This window comes from Prunus persica, chromosome G4 (genome assembly GCF_000346465.2).
Source record: "Prunus persica cultivar Lovell chromosome G4, Prunus_persica_NCBIv2, whole genome shotgun sequence".
Taxonomy (NCBI): Eukaryota; Viridiplantae; Streptophyta; class Magnoliopsida; order Rosales; family Rosaceae; genus Prunus; species Prunus persica.
Genome location: NC_034012.1, coordinates 23724370 through 23734044, shown reverse-complemented (window position 1 = coordinate 23734044; position 9675 = coordinate 23724370).

Genomic DNA, 9675 nt, shown 5'->3' with positions numbered 1-9675 from the left:
TCCTGTAAGCCTCAGCTTCCACCCACTTAGTGAAGAAATTAGTGGCAAAAAGGATGAACTTCTTGCTCCTACTATAGTTGGCAATGGCCCCACAATATTCATCCCCTAGCGAGCAAAACGCCAGGATCCCACAATAAGGTTAAGCTTCTCAGCTAGCTGTCTGATAAAGGGTGCATGCCTTTGACATTTGTCCTATTTTTGTGAAAATTGTTCAGCATTGCAAGCCATGTAAGGCCAAAAATATCCTTAGGTCATCGCTTTGTGGGCTAAGCTCCTCCCACCAGTGTGGTTCCCACATATCCCTTGGTGTTTTTCCTTTAGCACCCATTCACCTTCAGGCGAATCGAGGCATCTAAGATACGGCCCTAAAAAGGATTTACGAAAGAGCATGTCATCTATAATGGCATACCTTGTACCCTTTATTCGCAACTTCCTCGCCTCGATTAGGTTATTGAGTTGGGATCCCTTCGTGAGATAGTTTATGACTGGAATTATCCTTGTTTCTTCTTCGATATCAATCTGCATAACTCCAGGTTCGATTGGTATGCTGGGAATCGATAAAAGTTCCATCGAGGTCACCCTCATGTCCTCAATCAATGTCGATGCAACGTAAGCCAAGTGATTTGCCCGACCGTTCATCTCTCTTGGTATTCATTTCAACTTTATCTTTTCGAATTCTTTGGTTAAATCCTTTACCAGTCGTTGATATGCCCTCATTCGTTCATCCGTAATCGTGTATTCCTCGGTTGTCTGGGCGACTATGTGGTGAGAGTTGCTATGAAGAACTAAGCATCTCGAAAAGTTGGAGTCCTAGCACTAGGGCTTCGTCTTCTGCCACATCGTTCAAAGTTAGGAAATCTAATCGGGCCGAGTACTCCAGTTCCACTCCCTCAAGCGACGAGAGGACGACTCCCACTCCGGCTCCTACCTGATTAGATGATTCGTTTACATCAAACTCCCATTGAGCCTTGTCTAGTTTGGAGCTTCCTTGATTTCGGTGATAGCCATATATAGGTACAAGTGTTCCCCTCGCTTCGGAATAGTCGGGGTTAGGGATTGGCAAGGAATTTCTTCAGTTACTCAAAGGCTTCTCTTTGTTCCAATCCCCATATGTAGGAGTGGACATCGGGACCGAAAAACTGGAACACCGAACCGAATCAAATAGAAAAAACTGAGAAAAAAATCGATTGACTGAAAAAGTCAACAAATTGACACCGAACCGGACTAATTTGAACCTATTTTGGTTTTGATTTGACATTTTACAAGACAAGACAGGACCGAACCAGATCGGCTGTACTAATTTTTTATTTATTTATTTTAAAATATCTCATACTTAAGCCCAATTCTCCTTAACCCAAATAAAAAGCCAAACGTAAAGCCCATATACCTTTTATTTTCAAAGCCCATTCCATAACCCTACTTCACCTCTCTCTTCTATTTTTCCCTTTTTCTAAAGCCAGTCTCTTTTCAGTCTTTCTTTTTCTTTTTATCCCTCTCTCTTTTTCTCTCTCTCCCCACCTTCCCATTTTCTTTTCTTTTCTTCATTCTTCTTCTCTGTGACTTCTCTCTTTCTCTCCCCTCCTTTTCCTTTCTTTTCCTTTCCCTTTTCTTTTCTTCTTCCTTCTTCTTCTCTGTGACTTCTCTCTGTCCCCTCGTTTCCTTTTTTTTTTTTCTTCTTCGTCTTCTCTGCGACTTCACTCTCTCTTTCTCTATGCCTTTTTTTTTCCTTCTTCTCTCTCTCTCTCTCTCTCTGATCTGATGAAGAGGATGAAAGGGGTTCTTGCCACGGAGCCTTCTGCTAACGAAGATCCTAAGACTAGATTCAAGCATCAGAGTCTCATGCAAGGAGAAATCTGGTGTTGTATTCAATTTTTTTTTTTTGTTGTTGATTTCATTAGATCTGGTGTGTTGTAATTTTTTTTTTTTTGGCTTTTGTTTATGATTTCTGGTTTACCTAGCATTGGATTGTTTAGGGTTATTTTGCTGCCGAGCGATCTGAGAATGAATGCAAAAATCAAATATTTTGGATCAATTTTTTTTGGGTTTCAGAGAAGTAAAAATTTCTTAACTAGATTTAAGTTTTTATTTTTTAATTTTTCCTTATTCTCTACTGATCTCCCTGTTTCTTTTGTTACTATGTATGCGACTTGCCAGAGAACCGGCTCAAACCGAAAAACCAAAAAACCAAACCTGAAATAGCCAGTTCGGCTTGATCCGGTTTCTCTCCTGTTTTTCTCAAAAATTGGACTAGACCAGATCAGATGAATAGTGCCAATTTCAGTTTCAGTGCGAGCTACAAACCAGACCGAACCGGACCGTACCCACCCCTACCCATATGTCTCCTTTCTTTTTTGTCTGGAAAAATTGCTTGAAGTGATCGGACGATATCGAAATGAATTGGCTAAAGGTTGCTATTCGTCCAATTAGAACCTGCACATCCCTAGGTGTCCTTAGATCAGGCATATTCCACAATGCCTCCACCTTCGATGGGTTTGGGCTTGATGCCTCGCTTGTTCACTATTTACCCCAAGAACTGTCCTAACGAAACACCAAACACTTGCTTCTTCAGGTTAAGCCGTATTCGATATTTTCTCAATATGTCAAAGACTTCTTGTAGAGGTTTGACATGTTGGGATCTTTCCTGGCTCTTGACGACCATGTCATCAATGTAGGCCTCCATCGTTTTGCCAATCTGGTATTTGAACATTCCGTTCACTAATCTTTGATATGTCGACCCTGTGTTTTTCAACACAAACGGCATCATCGTGTAACAATACAAGCCCCTTTCAGTGATGAAGGCTGTCTTTTCCTGGTCCTCAATTGCCATTGGGATTTCGTTATACCCGAATAAGCGTCTAGGAATCAGAGAAGCTCATATCCAGGTGTAGCATCTACCATATGATCGATCTTTGGTATCAGATCGCAATCTTTTGGGCACGCCTTGTTCAAGTTGATGTAATCTACTCACACACACCATCTCCTATCCTTTTTACTTACCACGACCACATTCGAGACCTAGATCGAATACCACACGTCTCAAATGAATCTCACCTTAAGTAGTCGGTCTACTTCTTCGCTAATAATTTGGTTCCCCTGAGGCGTGAACCTCCTCTGCCTCTACTAGTACAGGCGGGTGGTTTGGAATCGACGTTCAACCGATGACATGCCACCTCTGGGTCAATCCCTGGCATGTTTGAGTGTGACCACGCAAATACGTCCATATTCTCTCTTAATAATTTCAGTAGTTGTTTTACCTCGTCTCTAGGTAGGAGGGAGCCCACCAACACTTTTCTATCGGGATAAGAAAGATCTAGAACTTCCTCTTTGAGCTGTTCGATCGTTGGAAGTTCTGAATAATCCTCATCTTCTTACTCTAGTGGGTCCTCCGTTAATTACTATAAACCCTCACTTTGCTGTGGAGTCGTAGTCTTAAGACTTGTTGCTATGTTGTAGCATCTTCTGGCCTCCACTTGATCCCCATTGATATCAACAGTGGTTTTCCCATCTTCGGATAGGCACCAAATCACTTGGCAGTGTGTCGATGCTTCTCCATCCATTCGGCGAATCCAATTTATTCCCATTATAGCATTATACGCACTCGGTGCATCCATAACTACGAAATTAAAAAATAGGGTCTTACCTGCGACAATGAAGGGTAGAGTCACGTCTCCGATTGGTTATGCTTTTGTCCCCTCAAATGCGTAGATCGGCGTTGGATTTGGTTGGATCTCCTTCTCATCCAACTTCATTCTTCCAAAATATCACGTCTGCACTACTTCCCTCGTTAATCATTACTTTTTTTACTCTCGAATTGGCATAGTGGAGGGTCACCACTAATGCATCGTTGTGAGGAACTCAATTTCTTCTATGTATTTCTGCACGAATGAGATGACCCTAACATTTTCCAAGGCTTTGGCAGATTTGGAGGTTGATGCAATCCTATTTATGCGTCTCACCTTTTTTGCTTGTCTTCTTTCATACCATGATTAGACCTCTTTTCCTTATGCGGGATTTGGTCTATCGTGAATGGTGTTGATATCCAGTAGTTCTTCATTCGCGATATTCCTGGTCATTGTTTATGATCCACCTTCTTCACTTGCCCTGTTCTCAAGTTCAGCGCAGTACTGGGATAACATTCCATTTCACAGCATTGCCTTCACCTAATACATAAGGCTTCGGCATTCATCGACAGTGTGCCCAAAGTCGTTGTGATGGGCGCACATCTTGTTTCTGTTTCACTTTTCTAGGGATTCGCAGATCGTCGATGGTATTCGAAATATAGATTTTCCCTTATTCTCTTGGAAATGTTTGGCCAGACTCACCATGAGTTTGGTGAAGGGTCAATTTCACTTAGATCCATTACTAGCTTTCTCTCTCGAAAAATATCATTTTATTTCTACTTATTTTTCTGTGGAGGCTTCGGGACCACAATGGTTGAAGTGGAGCACTTTGACGGGGTGAATTCCTCTTCTCCTAGTTTGATGATTCCATATGCCCTAGCCATCACTTCCCTCATATCCACTGGTAGGATGTTGACTAAAGATCAATGCATTTTTGTCCCAGGTATTACCCCCTCAAGAAACTCCAGCGAAGCAGTATGAGAATCGCATTCCTCAAATAGTCTTTAAGGCTTTCTCAATTACTTCGCTTCGTGTTGAATAGGATAGTGACATTCTTCCTCCTCTTTTGATTGCAAATGTACTGGGATATGAACATTTCACATAGTTGGGTGAAATAGCAGATAGACCTTGGTTTTAGCTGTCTAAACCAAATTAGGGCTGATCTCGACAAGCTTGAAGGTGACAACTTACACACAAGGCCTCATCATCTCTTTCGAGCACCATTTGCTGTTGAAAATGATAGATATGTTCAATGGAATCGGTGGTGCCCTCAAATAGGTTGAATTTAGGTTGACTAAACTTGGCAGGCTTTTTTGCTTTCAGGATATCCTCTGTGAATGGTGACTTGCAGATTCCGTTCGCTACTTCTAAGGCAAGTTCCTCGAATATTTGTGGTTTGTACCCTCTAACAATCTTCTCTATGTGGCCGCACAAATTAATATCCTTCACCCTTTTCGCATTTTTCTGTAGGTAAAGATCTCTGTCTTGATCTTCTGTCATGGTCTTTTGCAGCCGCTCGAATGCGTGCTGTTGGAGGAGTCTCTCACAAAGACCTCATGTCTCTACTTCCTCTTGCCTTCTTTAGAGCCTTCATGGCAAGCCACGTTCTACACCTTTCTAGTCTCACGCGATTCTTTCATGATTTTCTTCAACTGGGTAACTGCAAGGTTTGGTTCTCCACCCTGAGCGCTAGACCTTGTGCTTCAGGGTCAAAGATTGGACATTGCATTTTTCGGGATGGATGTGTTTGGAGTTCCTTGTGCGGGTTCAGTCATTCTTTAGGATCGATTTTACGAGATTCTTATAGACGGTGCCAACTATTGGAGCAGGATTTCTTTCAAGAAGTAATACCTACACAGGTTCTTGACTGAAGTCTGCACACTTCCTTGGTTAAAAGGAACTTCGGATTGCGTTTCAGAGATTGAACGATGGAAATTGGGAGAATACATGCAAAAGCCACTCCGACGCTCAAGTCAGTGTTTGTGCAGCTAACTCTTAGTGCTCAATTGAATTTCTCGTACCTTTGGTTGAGTCTCCGTTGGGTTTTTATAGCTCTCCAAAGCTTCACCTCCCTAGGTTTGCTTATCTCGTCCTCCATTTCACAATCGTAAAGAGCTTGAACGGGTTACACCTTCCTTGCTCCATACTTTTCTAGTGCGAGAGAGGTCCAACTAATCCACATCTTCACTGCCTTGTAATCATGACATGTTAGTTGGGCCTTTTACATGGGATATGATTTTTGGCCCCTACACTTTCATTCTTATAAGCTCTGAATTTTCTCGGGGCATAGAGAGAGAGAGAGAGAGAGAGAGAGAGAGAGAGAGAGAGAGAGAGAGAGAGAGAGAGAGAGAGAGAGAGAGAGAGAGGTGGGAAGGTTTTGATTTGCTTTCAGTGGAATAGGGCCGATTGAGAGCGAAGAGGTGGGTTGGTTGAGCTAGGTGGGGAAGAAGGGTTGATCGGGGAATTGAGAACTTGGGATTTTTATTTTTATTTTAATGAAATATTGAATTTTATTTCAAGTAATAATATTTAATATATTTTCATTTATGAAATTGACGAAATTCAAACATTTGACTTGATTTGTTAACAGTTGTAAATACAGTGACCAAAATCAGAAAATTGAAATTTTGGTAACCAAATTTAAATTCGACCCTAACCCTAGTGACAAAAAATGTAATTACCTCTTTTAAAAATATCTTTCTAAATGATTAAATAAAATAATATGAAAAAAGTTCATTACAATGAGAATTATACAATAAAATGGTTTTAAAGAGATCTTTAAAAAGACACCAATTTTGAATATATATATATAATTAATAACAAAATTTTCTTTAGTTGGTAAGAATATTATATTAACACTTTTTTTTTATGAAGAATTGGAAGTTGAGATTAAAGGGGAACACATCATAGCACCTCTTCATCAGGTTATTGCATAACAAAACTGAATATGAATAAGTCATTTGTGTATTTATAGGTAAGTAACTAGCCATTTTTAAAGGGAACTAGCCATTTGTGTTTTTTAAAAGTGAAATAAATTAGTAGTGAGTAGTATTTATAATTAGCTATCCTTCTTTTGAAAAGTGAAATAAATCAATAATGACTAATATATATATTAACTAGATGTTTGTTTTTTTTAATGACCGAAATGGTCCCTCAACTATTGCTCCAGTATCATTTTGGTCCACCAATTAAAATTTTCATTTGAACTATCCTTCAACTCTTTATTTGGTATCAAGATGGTCCTACTGTCAAAGTCTATGTATTATTCCATAAAATCGAGGGACAAAACCGTATTTTTAGGTGATTACCCATGTTCTCAAATTTTCTTGAATTGGGGTTATTTGAATAACTAGGAGAAGCATATAACTTAATATTCCACTGAGTATAAACAAATTAAAAGCCATTCCATTCTTGACCACACGGGCTATTTGCAAAGTGAACATCCATATAAACATTCCAATTACAGAGTTTGAGCCCTTCAAAATCAAAACTAGTTAGACAAAGTACATAAAATTCACCTGCCTAGAAAAGTACATAACCCAAAATAGACAACCAATTACACAATTTGAGCCATTCTAGCTCAAAACCAATTCAAAGTACACAAAATCCTCCTGCCTAGAAAAGTACACAACCCAAAATAGACAACCAATTACACACTTTTAGCCTTTCAAACTCAAAAACTAATTACACAATCTAAACTCAGAATCAGAACCAATTACACAAAATCTTCCTTCCCATAAAAGTACATATCCAAAATAGACAACATATGACACCCTTGGCAATAATTTCCCCTATTTTCAGGCCATGTTATTATTATGGGAAGTGTTGTCCATATCTGCTCCTCCATGTGACAGGACCCGACCCAAATTCTACTTTGAAATCCAAGTCGAACCCTGTGCGTGTTCGACACCTGACGGTTACAGGACACAATTCACCAAATTCCCCTTCTAACCAAAATTCAATGAAATTCAAGTACAACTTCTGCCGAAAATTCGGCAGAGTCTCCCCTGTAAATTGAACATTTCCCAAAAAATCCCACCTGTAAAACAAGCATATATGTTTATATATAACCCAACTGCAAGCATGTATCGAATTATATCCAAAAATCAAGCATCATATTATTCTGGCCTCCAGTCTCAATAAATCGAATAAATCATTCTGCTAACAACATTCAATTCAATTTCTTATAACATCCCCAGAACAGTGTTAGATTTCATAATAACTTAACTGGACTACCTTTTATTACTTGACCTCGTGGCTGCACCTTGTAACATTAGGCTGCCTACGTACCCTTACTGAGGGATCAAGCCACACGTAGTTCTTTCCCTTTAATAATGTAATTGAACATCTTATTCACAACTCTACAACAATACTTTGCAACTTCCCAATACTCGTAACAGTCATATACTGATTATAAATAAGCCATAAATTGAACTATCTCTATTTTAGTTTAAGAACATCTCAAAACTGAAATTCTCTCCACCTAGGCGTACCCCCATTCCTAATCCATCAATTCCATCTTCGCATGCCTCGGAGACACCAAGTCTACTTGAACTGCAATCCTCGCAGGCCTCAGAGACACCACTTTTATTCGAGCCGCAATCGTCGCAGGCCTTAGAGATACCATTTCTATCCGAGCTGAAAGCCTCGCAGGCCGTGCTGCAATCCTCACTGGCCAAGCAGCATTCCTCGCTCCGTACGGTTTAGGAGTTCCCAAAACACGTGGGGCATTATTCATAAATGACACTATTTCAAAGCAACTAGGGGTACCCTTGTGGTGGGTTTGGAAAACCATATCCCAAACTTATATCAATACCTAGAGTGCACATTCCATTGGTAGCTGCAAAATTGAAACAACAATATGTTAATTTAAAGTCATAGTTTTGTTGTTAATGCTAAGGACAACAATTACTGAGTTGGGTGTGAAGTAGACAACCAAGGGACCATAGACATTTAAAAAAAACCCCATATTCTGCAGTCAATGTAGCAAAAGACAAACCCACATATAGGAAAACAATCTCTTTACCCTTACTTTAAACATAAAACAACCAAAAAGCCGAACACAAACACTGAAAAAGGAATCTTTTACACATAAAGAAACCACTTACAGACAAGGACAACTCATCTATTTGTAGACAAAAACAATATAAAATGCATTACAGAAGCCCATACCATATTTAGAAGTCTTTCCACCCGAAAGGAATTCAAACTCCATTATTAGCAAGTAGTGAATTTCCCAAAATCAAACCCTAATCCAAACTCCCAAATTCGAACTCCAAAATTAACATTGAAATTACGCACTAACTTGACCAATTCAGCGACTCGCACACTACTAGAGTATCGACCAATTCAGCAACTCACATAAGAATCCTTTTCAGTCCACGGTAATCTTCTAAAATAAGAGAAACATGGACCAAACTGTAGGTATTTTGCTTTTAAAGGATAGAGCTTCTCAAAAAGTTGCATATACCCTTCAAAACTCAATCACGTGATCAGAAGTGACAGAATCAATCAGGGTATGACCATCTTGATACCAAATAAAGAGTTGAAGGACGATTCAAATGAAAAATTTAGTTGGTGAACCAAAATGATACTGGAGCAATAGTTGGGGGACCATTTCAGTCATTAACCCATCAAGAATGACTAGTTGCTTTGAAAAAAAAAAAATTACGGCTAGTTTACACTAATTAAATATAACAAAAAATTTTAAAAGTAATGTTGTCCACAGAAGAGAGAGGCTGTAGAGTTACGGCTCATTTAGGAGTGCTTTTGGAGCAGCGAAAAGCGCTTCTAAATAGGTGAAAACGCTTCTGTCTTTTAAAAATGGTGTTTGGCAAAAATTGCATAAGCACTTTGAGTGAGATCCAAAAGCACGTGGAGTGGTTTTGGAAGAAGCACTTGAGAGGAGCTTCTTCTTAAAAGCGCTACAGGACAAAAACACAGAAAGCACTTGACTCCCCTTAATGAAACTTTTAAAATGCCGAAAATATCCATATTTAATTTTTTTTAATGCCAAAATACTCTCTCTCTCTCTCTCTCTTCTATTAAAATGCCA